The sequence below is a fragment of the Acanthopagrus latus genome, chromosome 1 (genome assembly GCF_904848185.1).
Source record: "Acanthopagrus latus isolate v.2019 chromosome 1, fAcaLat1.1, whole genome shotgun sequence".
Classification (NCBI taxonomy): domain Eukaryota; kingdom Metazoa; phylum Chordata; class Actinopteri; order Spariformes; family Sparidae; genus Acanthopagrus; species Acanthopagrus latus.
In genome coordinates, this window is record NC_051039.1 from 7,964,358 (window position 1) to 7,977,384 (window position 13,027).

A 13,027-nucleotide genomic window follows, 5' to 3' on the forward strand; every position below is an offset into this window, starting at 1 on the left:
CGCATCTGTCTTTCATGGATCATTGCTGTGTTTTGTGAATGAATTGATGCTTCACAGATTTGTGGCCTGTTTAGAAGAGAAGACTGTGCCAAGTGACAAATATTGATCCATCAGTCAAGTCCTGGCATTTTACCTTTATGATAATTATATTTGTGTTTTCTTTCACATTATTATTTTCACAATATATTATGAATGGATGGTATTTAATGGTCTGTAATTTATTACTCAGTCAGGTGTAGTAAAAGAAGCCACCCTAAAAAAAAAAAATTAAACAACCATTTGAGTGTTTTTGTTTATTTCCTGTCAGCAGCGGTTTCTGTCACTTTAAAGCTTTTGGATTTACACACACACACACACACACACACACACACACACACACACACACACACACACACACAGAAAAATCTAAAATAAGTAAGACTCAGTAACTCAGTGTAGTAATATGCCATTAAATTAACCAAAAATGATAAAATAAATTTAGACATTAGTACATTTATAAAATGTGACATAAATCAATTTTTTTAATTAATATGTGTGTTAATTTACCTTTTCCCATTTAATTTGTCATTCCCATGGGATCTTATTTCTGAAAAACTTAGTATTGTAGTGATTGGAAAGAGATGAATAATAATGTTTTGATCGTGTTTGAATAGTGCCATGAAGTACATGTAGAGTGTATGTCAATTTGAAGGACAGTTTTCCACGTCAAGGCAGTCTGTAGTAATTAAAGTGACTACAAGGAACTCACCTGGTCTTTACGAGCGAGTGCCGGTGGCGCGTGCATTTGTTTTGGAAGCGAGTGACAGGGACAGCAGAATGGATCCTAATGAGGTAATGTATCTGTATGTGATATATCTTATTGGACTTGAGCGCAGGCATTTATAAAAACAGCAGACTTCTCGCTGATGGTCATGTTTGCTGCTCATTTATAATCATCATTGGAATCACAAGACTGTTTCATAAACTCTTCAGTGTTCCTTGTAGTCCAGGCCTGGTTCTAGGCATGGGCACGGGGAGGCAATGCCCCCTCAAATGCTTCGGCTGCCCCACCAAACCGACCCCGCTTCATTGCGAAAAAAAAAAAAGTATATTCAAATATATATTATTGTAATTCATTCCCATAAATGCTGCTCAGAGTAATCACAGTCCATGGCTCCTCTGCCAACAGAGCCGGGTCTCTCTCTAGAGATGTCACCTGTCCCATTTTTCCCAGAATTTTCTCTTTTTTCAACAGCTCCACAACAAACATAACATGATAAGATATTAGAAACATTTTCTTATTTATGACTGATCAGAATATCATGTCACTGGCCTCTCCATGCAATTCCCATGAACATGACTGACTCAGAATCAGAATCAGTTCCTTTATTGGTCCTGCAAACGGGGATATCTGTGTGTCACAACAGCCTAATCAATACACATTAATAAATGTACAAAATAAACAATATCTAACAAAAGGTAAGAAATAGATTCTTACATATTGGGGCACTAGTGTATACATAATATGTACTAGTGCCCCGCCCCTTTCTGTGACATCATCCCCATGAGGTCATCATTCACATTTAATTTAATTCATTTCATGGTAGAAGTACAGAACAGAAATCAATAACACTTGAGCTGAAGTGTCCAAATTACCTAAATGCACCTGATTACAATATTAAAGTAATATAACATGATTAACAATCAGTTAGTTTTGGATTAATAACAAATGAAGATCAGAGAAATTACAAATCAATAAAAAAGTAGCTTTTGTGTATCCTGTTAACTAGTGTTAATCTGTGTTTGTTCTATTATTTTTTATCGTAACATTTGACAAGAGAAGTTACAGTAAATATGATGCAGTTGAGTTTCTCCAGCAGGGACTCGAACTCAGGATAAAAGCATTTTCTTTGAACACAGAACTCCTACTCCACAGACAGAGCTAAACTACTCTGAAGGACTACAGTCTTCTCTGGTTGGAATGACGTAAACCACGTCAAATAAGTCCAGCCCACAGGTGTTCTGCCCAATCCATGTGGTGCGTGCCAAAAGGGGCGGTCTCTCTCGTTTCCCGCGTGAAATTAGCGCATTTCCCTCCAAAAAGTTAGATGTGTATATATTTAGCTGACTGAGCTTCACTCTGGTCTCTTCTCTGAGGACATGAACACGGTGAGTAAACTGTTCTGAACGAATCTGCTTTGTGTGTCCAGTTACCTGCTCAGTACAGGTGTTTTCATGTCTCTGTGGGAGGTGTACAGATAGTTAATACTTATTGATCTCAGGTAATAAGCGAAGGTGATGTTCCTTCACATATCAGCAGCTCCACATAGTAACTACCTGCATGTTGTCTCAACACAGTATGTGCGGGTTAAAATGGAGCCAGCCTCGCTGTCGGTGAGATTTGTTTCTACCTCAAATGTTTCTGAAATAACTCTGAACAGAAACTGAAGACATCTCATTTAACTGTTCAGTGATGAGATAAATTCGGCTGGAACATAATCCTTTATTTACGGCCAGTTAAACCCTTGATGGACGTCGTGTTTTGTTCCAGGCACCGAACTCCATTGTGATTTCGGTCGTTTTTATCTCTGCCATGTTAATGAGATTAATAATGCACAGTTAATTAAACTTTGGTCACTATCTAAAAACAAGAAGGTAGTTTCGGTAAAGTCGGCATGAAATATTTATTTATTTGTCATCTAGAACAGCATGAAAGCTGTTTAGCTAATGTTATACTGGTCAGTGTAAGTGAGTGGTAATGTTATGTTAGCTAGCTAGCTGACTTTAAAGTTGTTGCAGAGGCACTGCAGGTTTGGGAAACACGTTAGCAGCGGCTCAGCTGCCTTTATTAAGAGGTACTGACACTATAACGAGCTTATAAAGACGTCTAAGTAATTTAATCATCGTGTTTTTACAGACAGGTTAGCATCTTAGCTAACATGTGTGGCTGTTGAAGAGTGTTAGCATGAAGGCATTATCCTGCTGTGTGATGTTAACTTGTTAAAACTAGCATCTTTACAGCTGAATATCTGTGTACAGCACAGTTAGCTAACAGGCTCCAAGTGGTGTGTTTATAATGTCTCAGTATGTTAGTATGTCAGCATCTAGAAGGTCATTTTGAGCAGCTAACGTAGTTTATACACACAATATGCAGCCTCATTGTAATCTGCACAGAATGTATTCAGTTTGTCTCAGTTCTGGTTTAATGTGTTGGTTAAATCACTGCACTGACTCCCTGTCTGTCAAAAGATAGACTTTAAAATCATGTTGCTCGTCTATAAAGCACTACATATTTTCAGGATTTAATACAACTGGTTTACTTTTGGTTTACCTTTAAGAAAACACATTTATTAAATCACATTATATCAGATTTTATAGTGCAGAATGATGTGAGACTCCTGAAGTGATGACATGCACATGGTTACAGACTGCTATACCATTCTTTATTATGAAATGATAATCCTGTAAGAAATCCCCTTTTGCCGGATGTGTCTGTAATCTGACTACATCTTCTTTTTTACTGCTATAATCAGAATATATATACTCAAACACACACATATGCATGTAGTCATCATGTTATACTAAAGTTCTTCCTCCTCTCTCCAGGTGAACAGTGGGACTTGTCTTCAGCTTCAGGTGGAACAGCTCTGACCTGTATGGTGATCAGCACCGGAGAGGAGAGACACCTGGTCCAACAAGGTCAGTGCAGTGTAGGTGCAAAAGTTAAAGGCAGAAAGTGTGAGATTTGCCAGTTGCTGTTCATTAGTACTCTAGGATCAGTAAATGATTCTGGAGGGTAGTCGAGTCTGTTTGGGTTGGTAGAAGCTACTATAGTGTCTCTGTTAGGACACTACTCTTTAAATTAAGTAGTATTGTAAATGTTTTTTGTTTACTAAGAGGAAATATAAACAGTCTGTCTGTTTAGAACGCCTGCATTTATTTGATCTCATTTATATACAATATAAATGATAAAGTCATATTTTATTTAACATGTATATCTACACTGTTCAGCCACAACATTAAAACAACTGACAAGTTAAGTGAGCATTGATCATCTTGTTACAATCAAATGTTCTGCAGGGAAATTATGACTTCTGTCATTTCTGTGGAGCCTCTTTGACAAACACCACCCACCCAAACACCGTTCAGACCAACTGCACCCCCTCATGGCAAAGAACACAAGGCCTCAAACTGGCCTCCTCATTCTCCAGATCCCAATCCAGTTGAGCATCTGTTGGATGCGCCAGAACCAACTCCTATCCATGTTGGGGCCCCCATGGATGGTTCTTGGCTCTGACTGCATCCAGTGGAAGCTCAGGTGGGCTGAGATCTGGGGAGTCTGGAGGCCAGGTTGACACCCTGAGCTCTTTCCCACGTTCCTCGGGTCGTTCCTGAGCAGGGGGGGCACTGCCACCAAGGAGTGCTGCTGCCATGAGGGGGTGTACTTGGTCTGCAGCTGTGTTTGGGTGACTGGTGTTTGTCAAAGAGACGTCCACATGAATGCTAGGAGTCATGGCTTCACAGCCGAACATGACATTGGAACATTATGATCCATGTTATTCATTTCACCTGTCACTGGTTCTAATGATGTGTCTCTCAGTGTATACACATGTTAAATACTTTATGAATTAGATCAAATAAATGCATTTAGGCACTGTAACCAGACCTGTTTATGTTTCCTCTCAGTAAAACAAAACCTGTTTAAATGACTTCCTCTTCCTTTGAACCCTGTGGGTTTTGAGCTAAGACTTATACATTTTAAATAGACCGCTTCATTAATGTAGCTTCAACATTAACATAAACCTCGGGCCTATTCGACCAGCAGGCCACTAATAAGGATCATATTCAGTTTTTGACGTGCAACAGTGTGCTAGTGAAGTTTTTGGTTTAGAAACGTTTTTTGTGGTAGAGGTGCAGCAAACTGAGCTTCAAACACCAGCAGAATGACCGGATACATGTTCATTTCTGTCAGCCTGTGTAAAGTTTTGCTTGAGCAGTTGTAAGTTTGTCTATGTCCTTCTGAGTGTATAAACTATGATGAGCGCAGAGCCTGGTGTTAACATTGGCGTTCTTATTCATGGTAGTAGTGCAATGAAGTGAGAGCTACAACACCAGCAGAACTGAGCGGAGACGTGTTGTTTTGGAGTCCTCGTGGTATAGAGCTGTTTAGGGACAAAAGTTGAGTGACAGTAATACAGTTGTTAGTGGTCTGCCAGGCAAACTTGGTGTTATTGTAATTTATAGGTTAACTTGACCGGACTTCAACTATCTTCAATGGCAAATGCCCGAGTGCTGTCCATCGGAGCTGTAAGCAGTGGTTTCCATGAATGGCAGTAGTCAGGCCTTTGATCAGCCGCTGGTATTGGTAATAGCGTATCTTACGAGCCCTTGTGCGATCCCGCCAACTTACAGGTCCCTCATGTTCAGACACCTATGGTATGGTAGAAGCGTGCACAAAGTGTGCGTGTTTAGCTTGGGCCTCGGCCTGGCTAGGGACATGCTCAGGGCCACGGTAGAAGCTAGCCTGACGCCACTAAAGCGGCTTGGATCTCTGCCCTCATCTGTCCATGACGATTCCCCTCGCGAGTTCAGTGTGTATGGGCGCGATGCCTTTGCTTGAAGATAATGTTGAACTCTGTGATAAAACAAAATGATAATTAAAAAAAAATTGCAGGAATTCAATTTCTTTGCATTTATGTGTAACAGCATCCTGCTTGATAACACCAAGCAGAGATCATTACAAAGCTGTTACAGGGCCCTCGGCCTCACTGCCCAGCAGGCCACTAATAACGATCCGATTGTGCTGTGCTGATGTTTTTTGTTTGGAAGCAGTTGTTGTGGTTATGTTCATGGTGGAATTGCAGCAAACTGATAGCAACAAACAGCTTGAGCGGTTGTTAGCTTGTCTGCTTCCTTCTGAGTGTATTGAAGGTTTGTTTTCAGTTCAGGTTCGTCTCCACACGAGCGCACAAATGTGCGTTCAGAGAGTGCTTGATAAGCTTTATAAAGCCTTTGAAGTTGTTGTTTTGCTGGAGAAGCATCGTGGTATAAAGTTTTTCAGGCTAACAGTGTTAGCTAAACAATGTTGAGCACAGTAAGCTACAATAACCAGTTCACCACCGTAGAGTTCTAGGCACAAAAGTTCAGTAACAGCAATCCAGTTGTTAGTAGTCAGCTAGGCAAACCAAGCTTGTGTGAACTGACCAACCAGAGCAGACTGAGGCCCCACCTCAAAACCCACAGGATTCAAGGCGTGTTTTTACAGCTACTGGATATATAAAAAGTATATATATTTTGAAATAAAATGTATATGAAAATACAAGTCTTCTCACTTTTAACAACTCGACTCCATGAGTCCTGTTAATAGCCCACAAAGTGTGTTATTTGACGACCTTTAGACTCAAAAATCAGCTGTCTTTCTACAGAATTGCTTTATGAGTAAACTGACCCACATAATTAATCAATTGATAAATAATTGTCCTCCATATGCAGCACACTGGCTCTCAACTTTCTGCTTTTAATGCTGGATAACCTAATTTATTATAATACATCATGTTTGATCAGCAAATATTTTATATTGTTTATATGAATCTGCAAAGTAACTAGTAACTAAAGCTGTTAGACAAAGTGTAGTGAAAGTATGAATAATATAGTTAAAAACTCAATTTATGCAAAATATGAAAAGTATTTAACATGTATATCTACACTGTTCAGCCACAACATTGAAACAACTGACAAGTGAAGTGAGCGTTGATCATCTTGTTACAATCAAATGTTCTGCTGGGAAACTTTGACTTCTGTCATTTCTGTGGAGCCTCTTTGACAAACACAGCCACCCAAACACCGTTCAGACCAACTGCACCCCCTCATGGCAAAGAACCCAAGGCCTCAAACTGGCCTCCTCATTCTCCAGATCCCAATCCAGTTGAGCATCTGTTGGATGCGCCAGAACCAACTCCTATCCATGTTGGGGCCCCCATGGATCGTTCTTGGCTCTGACTGCATCCAGTGGAAGCTCAGGTGGGCTGAGATCTGGGGAGTCTGGAGGCCAGGTTGACACCTTGAGCTCTTTCCCAAGTTCCTCGGGTCTTTCCTGAGCAGTTTTTAAAGTGTTGCAGGCGCGTTGTCCTGCTGGGGGGGCACTGCCACCAAGGAGTGCTGCTGCCATGAGGGGGTGTACTTGGTCTGCAGCTGTGTTTGGGTGACTGGTGTCTGTCAAAGAGACGTCCACATGAATGCTAGGAGTCATGGCTTCACAGCCGAACATGACATTGGAACACAATGATCCATGTTATTCATTTCACCTGTCACTGGTTCTAATGATGTGTCTCTCAGTGTATACACATGTTAAATACTTTATGAATTAGATCAAATAAATGTATTTAGGCACTGTAACCAGACCTGTTTATGTTTCCTCTCGGTAAAACAAAACCTGTAAATGTTCAAATTTACTTCTGAATTAAATTAAATTAAAACTCCATGTAAATAAATTATAAAAAGTGATTTCAGGTTAAATATTTCAGGTTAGAGACTCAAACTTACACAAGGAGACTCAAAACTCATCAAAAATAGACCCAGGTCTCTTTGTGGAGAACAAACAACTACCATAAAAACAAAACCTCGACACACAAACAAAACCTCTAAAAACAATAAAAACCTGCACAGACACATAAAACCTCTAAAAGCCAACACACAAAACCCCTAAAACAAACAAAAACCTCTAAAAACAAACACACAAAACCTCTTCCAACAAAATCTCTAAAAATAAACAGAAACCTTTAAAAACAACACAAAAACCTCTAAAAACAAACACACAAAAACCTCTAAAAAACAAACTTAAAACAACACACACAAAACAAACAAAACCTTTAAAAGCCAACACACAAAACCCCTAAAACAAACAAAAACCTCTAAAAACACACAAAACACGTAAAAACAAAAAAAACCTCTTCCAACAAAAACTTCTAAAAACAAACAAAAACCTCTGAAAACAACAAAAACCTCTAAAAAACACACAAAACCTTTAAAAACAACACAAAAACCTCTAAAAACAAACACACAAAACCTCGAAAAACACAAAAACCTCTAAAAACAAACACACAAAACCTCCAAAAACAACACAAAAACCTCTAAAAACAAACATAAAACTACACAAAACCTCCACAAAGAGACATCAAACTACCACTGCTCCTCTTTCTCTTCCTGCAGGTGATGGACGAGCCTCCACAGGACCTGAAGCAGGAAAACTGAGTGTCCGTCTTCTGATGAAACTCCTTCAGGTGCTGCAGTTTGTTGACTCTGGTTTCACCTGCTCAGACAGTGAGCACTGTTGTCTTTGCTGGTTATTTACATAATAAAACCTTTTTTTGAATTACACTCTATTGTGTTTTTTTAAAATAGATTTTTAAAACACATGTTGAATCTTTTGATGGAGTCCAACATCTCCTCTCAGTGGCATTTTCAAAGCTTTAACTATATTTGATATATACATTTTCTTTCTGTAATGGAGACCAGGGCTTCCATTACCTTCATTATCTATTCCTATTCTGGGAGTGACTGATTTAGAAACCATGTGTTTAATAATGTCTGAGTAAGTTAGCCTCTCTCCATCTCTTATCACATGAAAGAAGCTAACAGCAGCTCAGTGAGAGGTTTATAACGTTTTACCAGCAGCTGATATGAAATATACCTGAAGTGCTGCCTGTGATATCACCAAGCAGACAGATAAATGGTCATTTTGAGCAGCTACAGTAGTTTATATGATCATTCTGCAGCCTCATTGTTGTCTGCACTTTAAAATCATATCACTGGTCTGTAAAGCACTAAATGTTCTCAGGACTGAACACATTTGATTTACTTGTACAGGGATCAGGAGAGTTATTTAAAATGTTTGTTCTGATACAGTTAATTATTTAAAAGTAGTCAGTAACGTAATTTAAGTAAAACTGTCCGCTCATCTAATTCATAACTGTTCACTGTGGCTTTCAAATAGGTACATTATTTTAATGCATTTTTTTTTTATCTGTAGCTTATTTTATTAGCTTTTTTCCATTCTGCCTTTCAGATGCTGTTTTAATGTTTTAATGTTTTAGTTTTGATTGCTTTCTATGTCTCTGAATGGATCTCTGAATGAGGCTTTATTTGACTGAAAGGTTTTACATCTAAACCTTTACATCTCTACACCTTGTTTTAAACCAAGTACTTATTAATATAAAATAGAAAACAGGACCTGAAATAAATCCAAAAGGCCTTTTAGTCAGCATAGTTCACAGGCTCCTCAGCTGCACCAGTGATGGTCAGATTTTTCTCTGAATGCTTTTTTTCATCTCTCACTTCCCCTGTTTGTTTTCAGCTGTGGTTTTACTTTATGAACAATTTGAACTTATAGAAACAATATGGTCCTCGCACAGATAGTGCTCGGGCCCCAATAATACAGACAATACATGAAAGTCTGTCAAGAATTTGATATTTTAATTTGGTCCTTGGATGCAGCAGTACCCAGTCACTAACGAACTTAAGTTACAGCCGATCAAGTGGAGAGTTGTCAGGGGTAGAGAAAATGACAGTTGCAGCCACAGTTTCACTTGTGATCTAATTTCCAGGTTTTTTTTGCTGTTTCTTCCGGATTATGCTCATTTATATGTGGCTTTGTTTCACAAACAATGTCCACATCTTTTGTGTTCCTCACACAAAAACTCAGTCAGACTTTCAGAGAAAGACAGATCCTCCCAGTCCAAAGAGCTTGGCAAAAAGGTTATGTAGACTTGTCTGGTCAAAAAACATTTCCTCTTGGAGCTGTTGTGGTCAGGTGGGGATGGACTTAACTATTTGTTGTTTTCTGTTTTACTTTCTGTTTCGGGCAGCTGAAGGACACACACAAGAAAAGGGATGGTTGAGAATAAGCTGCTGATGTAAACAAACAGTTTTGGAAATGTTGTTTAAATCTGTATGATTATAGCCTGACCAGAACTGGACTTTTGAGGCCAGTACGAATGTTGAAATTTGTTGGTTTATATTAGCCATAAGTACATTTTTTAAACATTAACAGTCTTGATACAAATACCTTAAACTTTATCCAGGCTAGTAGCAGGACTATGGCCAGAGCCTCCGACAGCAGCTCATCTGTGGGTGCTGGCATCAAGCAGGAGAAACAGGGAACCCAGGCAGGCACACACGAGTTTCCAAAGAGTGAGAAAGTGGTGCACAATAATAAAGCATCAATCAGTCAGTCAAGACTTATTTATTTTTATAGCGCTGTTTACAAAATTGCTTTGTCACAGATTATAAAGAAACTTAAGTTACATTTTGCCCCACCACCAAATTTTGACCTCCCTTCACATCTACCACGATCAATTTGGGAAATTTTGTGGTGGGGCAAAATGTAATTAAGAGACTAAACAATCCTAAACATCAACTGGCTGCATTATTCTGAGGCCAGTCTCTTCATGTTTATGCTTAGTGTCATCTGATCACTATTTACTTACCACATACAAGTCTCTATATCACGTCATGGTTACTCTCTACAGTTAGGAATTTGTACATCAGTCTTCTTTTGTAGTGAAATTTCTTATTTGGATGTTCAAAAACGTTCATGGTTTGAAATAATACAAGTCTAACTCCATTTTTTAATTTGATTATTTGTTTGCAAAAGTTTAAAATGAAGCAATGCCCTCTGGGGATTTTGAGACTGAATCGAGTGGACCGTGCCTGCGTGGTTGTTGGAAGTTGACTGAGATTAAGCTAGCAAAAAAAAAAAAAAATGAACCAAGGCATCAAGTGACACAAGGGGGGAGTGGAGAAAAAGAGAGAAATCTGTTGGCTGACGGTGAAAAATGCTGCAGACCAACTGATTTGTTTTTAAAATCAAGTGCAGCTTCAGCTAGAAGAGGTCGACATGGATAACGAATGATGGCAAGATGTTTTTATTATGGAACAGCTGGCTTTTTTATGCATTGGGGCTGTGCATTGATATGTCCATTTTTTGGTGCAGGTGATTATAGCATCACTGGGGCTATCAAAAGTGTGTGTTGTTTCAAAAGTTCTATCTGCCAGTTGCACAATATTTAGGGTTAGATACCATTTAATATTAGATAACTAACTATAATTGGGCATTGATAAAATTGTCTTCCTACAATGGAGAGGTGGAGGTGGGTTTAAAATTTAAATAGCCACTTACATTGTTGTTTGTTGGCCACAGAATTTGTTTTCTTTGTCAGTCCAGAAAAAGAATTTCTGTAAGAGCTTTTTTTTACTGCCCCGCCAATCAAGGCAGTCTAGAACCAGGCCTGTTGTAGTCACTTTGAAGTAAAATACAATCTTGTTTGTTTGCTCAACACGTGTCACACACACCAAAATGGCTGCCCCATCGTCACAGAAAAGGTACTAGAAAATAAGAGAATCAGAATAACTCTGTCCATCTTGCCAACAGTGGTTATACGAGAGTTTATCAGTTTTGGGAGCTGCTCATATGTACAGGACCAGCTCTACAATGTTTAACTTACAGGCATTGGTGACCATTCATCAAGATGTCACTAACATGACTGCAGGCCGAGTAATATGTATAATTACATACGTTCACTGTCTTATAATTTCAATAGCTTTGTGACAAACTGACTTGGAATATCAACTTTTGAACTGACAATGACAGGATCAGAAAATTCCTTGTCTCTCCCCATTTAATCTACTACCATTTAAAGTTTTGGGGGAAAACCGGAAAGGGGCGTGACTTCCGCTGTGGATGCGGAAGTACGGCTTCCTCCAAAAGCGAGTCAATTCCCATAAGAGCCCATGTTAAAATGTCCAACAGTATAGCAGAAATAAGCATGTTTACAGATGGGTACAAACACGGTTTTGGTGTCTATACATAATTACATAGAGTTAAATTTTTATTTAAACTATATCAATACTTTGTTACGCATAATTAGGGGGCGTGGCCCTTTTGAGTGACAGGTAGCCAGGAGCTGTCTGTTAATTTCAGTAACTGAACTTGATCTCTTGGCTTTATTTATGGTCTTGATGCCTTTCGAGGATTTTAATACGGATATCAGACCTATGATTTGTATTTCTGTGCAGTTAATTGAACTAAAAGGGACAGAGGCCGGTTTTTTTGGATTAACGAGTCACTCTGTTACCTGGCAACAGCAGCTGGAGCTAGCGGACTCTGAAGGAAAACACCCAGAGTCGAAGAGAGTACGAAGTTTGTTTGCTGTTTAAACTTTCTGGATGAAAAACTGGATTTATCTTCACTCCCGCCTTCCGTAACAAACCACGGAGGTACCGAAACCCGCTGTTATGTAGTATGAACTCTCATATTTGACTGCTGAATGGAGAAGAAATGTTAGCTTAACGTTACATCATGAACGTGCAGATGGGAAGAGAAAAGACACCGCAGGACAAGAGAGAAATGAGTAACTGGTGAGTGCTAACTTTGCTCAGATTGAACACAAACACACACCCTCTGTGCCAATTGTTTGTCGCCATCTTGCGGCTAATGTACGAGGTATTCTTGCGGTTTGGGGCCAAAGTTACACAAGGCTGAAATATTTATATGTGAAAACCGATAGCTTGTGACATATTCGGTGTCAGCTACCTTGGTGGCAGCCTTCAGCTATGTGGAATCTTACTCCACCTCTGTCCCCATTTTTTTGTGGGCAGGTGTTGGGCGGATTCAGGCACTGCCAAGATGGCGACTCACGCCCCTAACAGACACTTTTGAGCTTCATTCTGGCTCCTCAGAAACCTGTTGGTGACATCCCGGTGGCTCTGTTATTCTATGCATTCGATGGATTAAACAGGACTGAATCATGTTTATTATTGAGTCTAGAAGTGTTGGAAGATTATTTTCTGATCGACATGTAAGTTATTAGTGTGAATGCTGAAGGCATTCATTCTACCAAAGATGGGTGTAGAGTTGGCGTATTTTTGTACGCCAGCCGTTGGTTCCCTCAAAAAAAACGTATAAGATTTATTTTTTATTTTGGTACGTCCACGTTTTGTTCGGCAAAAAAATCTTCACAGATGAAAACCATATTTGTGATTTTTGACTCGT

At 39.2% G+C, this 13,027-nt stretch overlaps 1 long non-coding RNA gene across 1 annotated transcript; it reads right to left on the bottom strand.

Annotated features, from left to right (window-relative positions):
- Positions 1 to 9,435: 9,435 nt before the first annotated feature.
- LOC119028574 lies at positions 9,436 to 10,113 on the bottom strand. Its single transcript, XR_005077751.1, has 2 exons — positions 10,043 to 10,113; positions 9,436 to 9,842 (listed from the first exon to the last, which is right to left on the bottom strand). It is a non-coding gene; the product is annotated as an uncharacterized LOC119028574 (long non-coding RNA).
- Between the last annotated feature and the right edge of the window lie 2,914 nt (positions 10,114 to 13,027).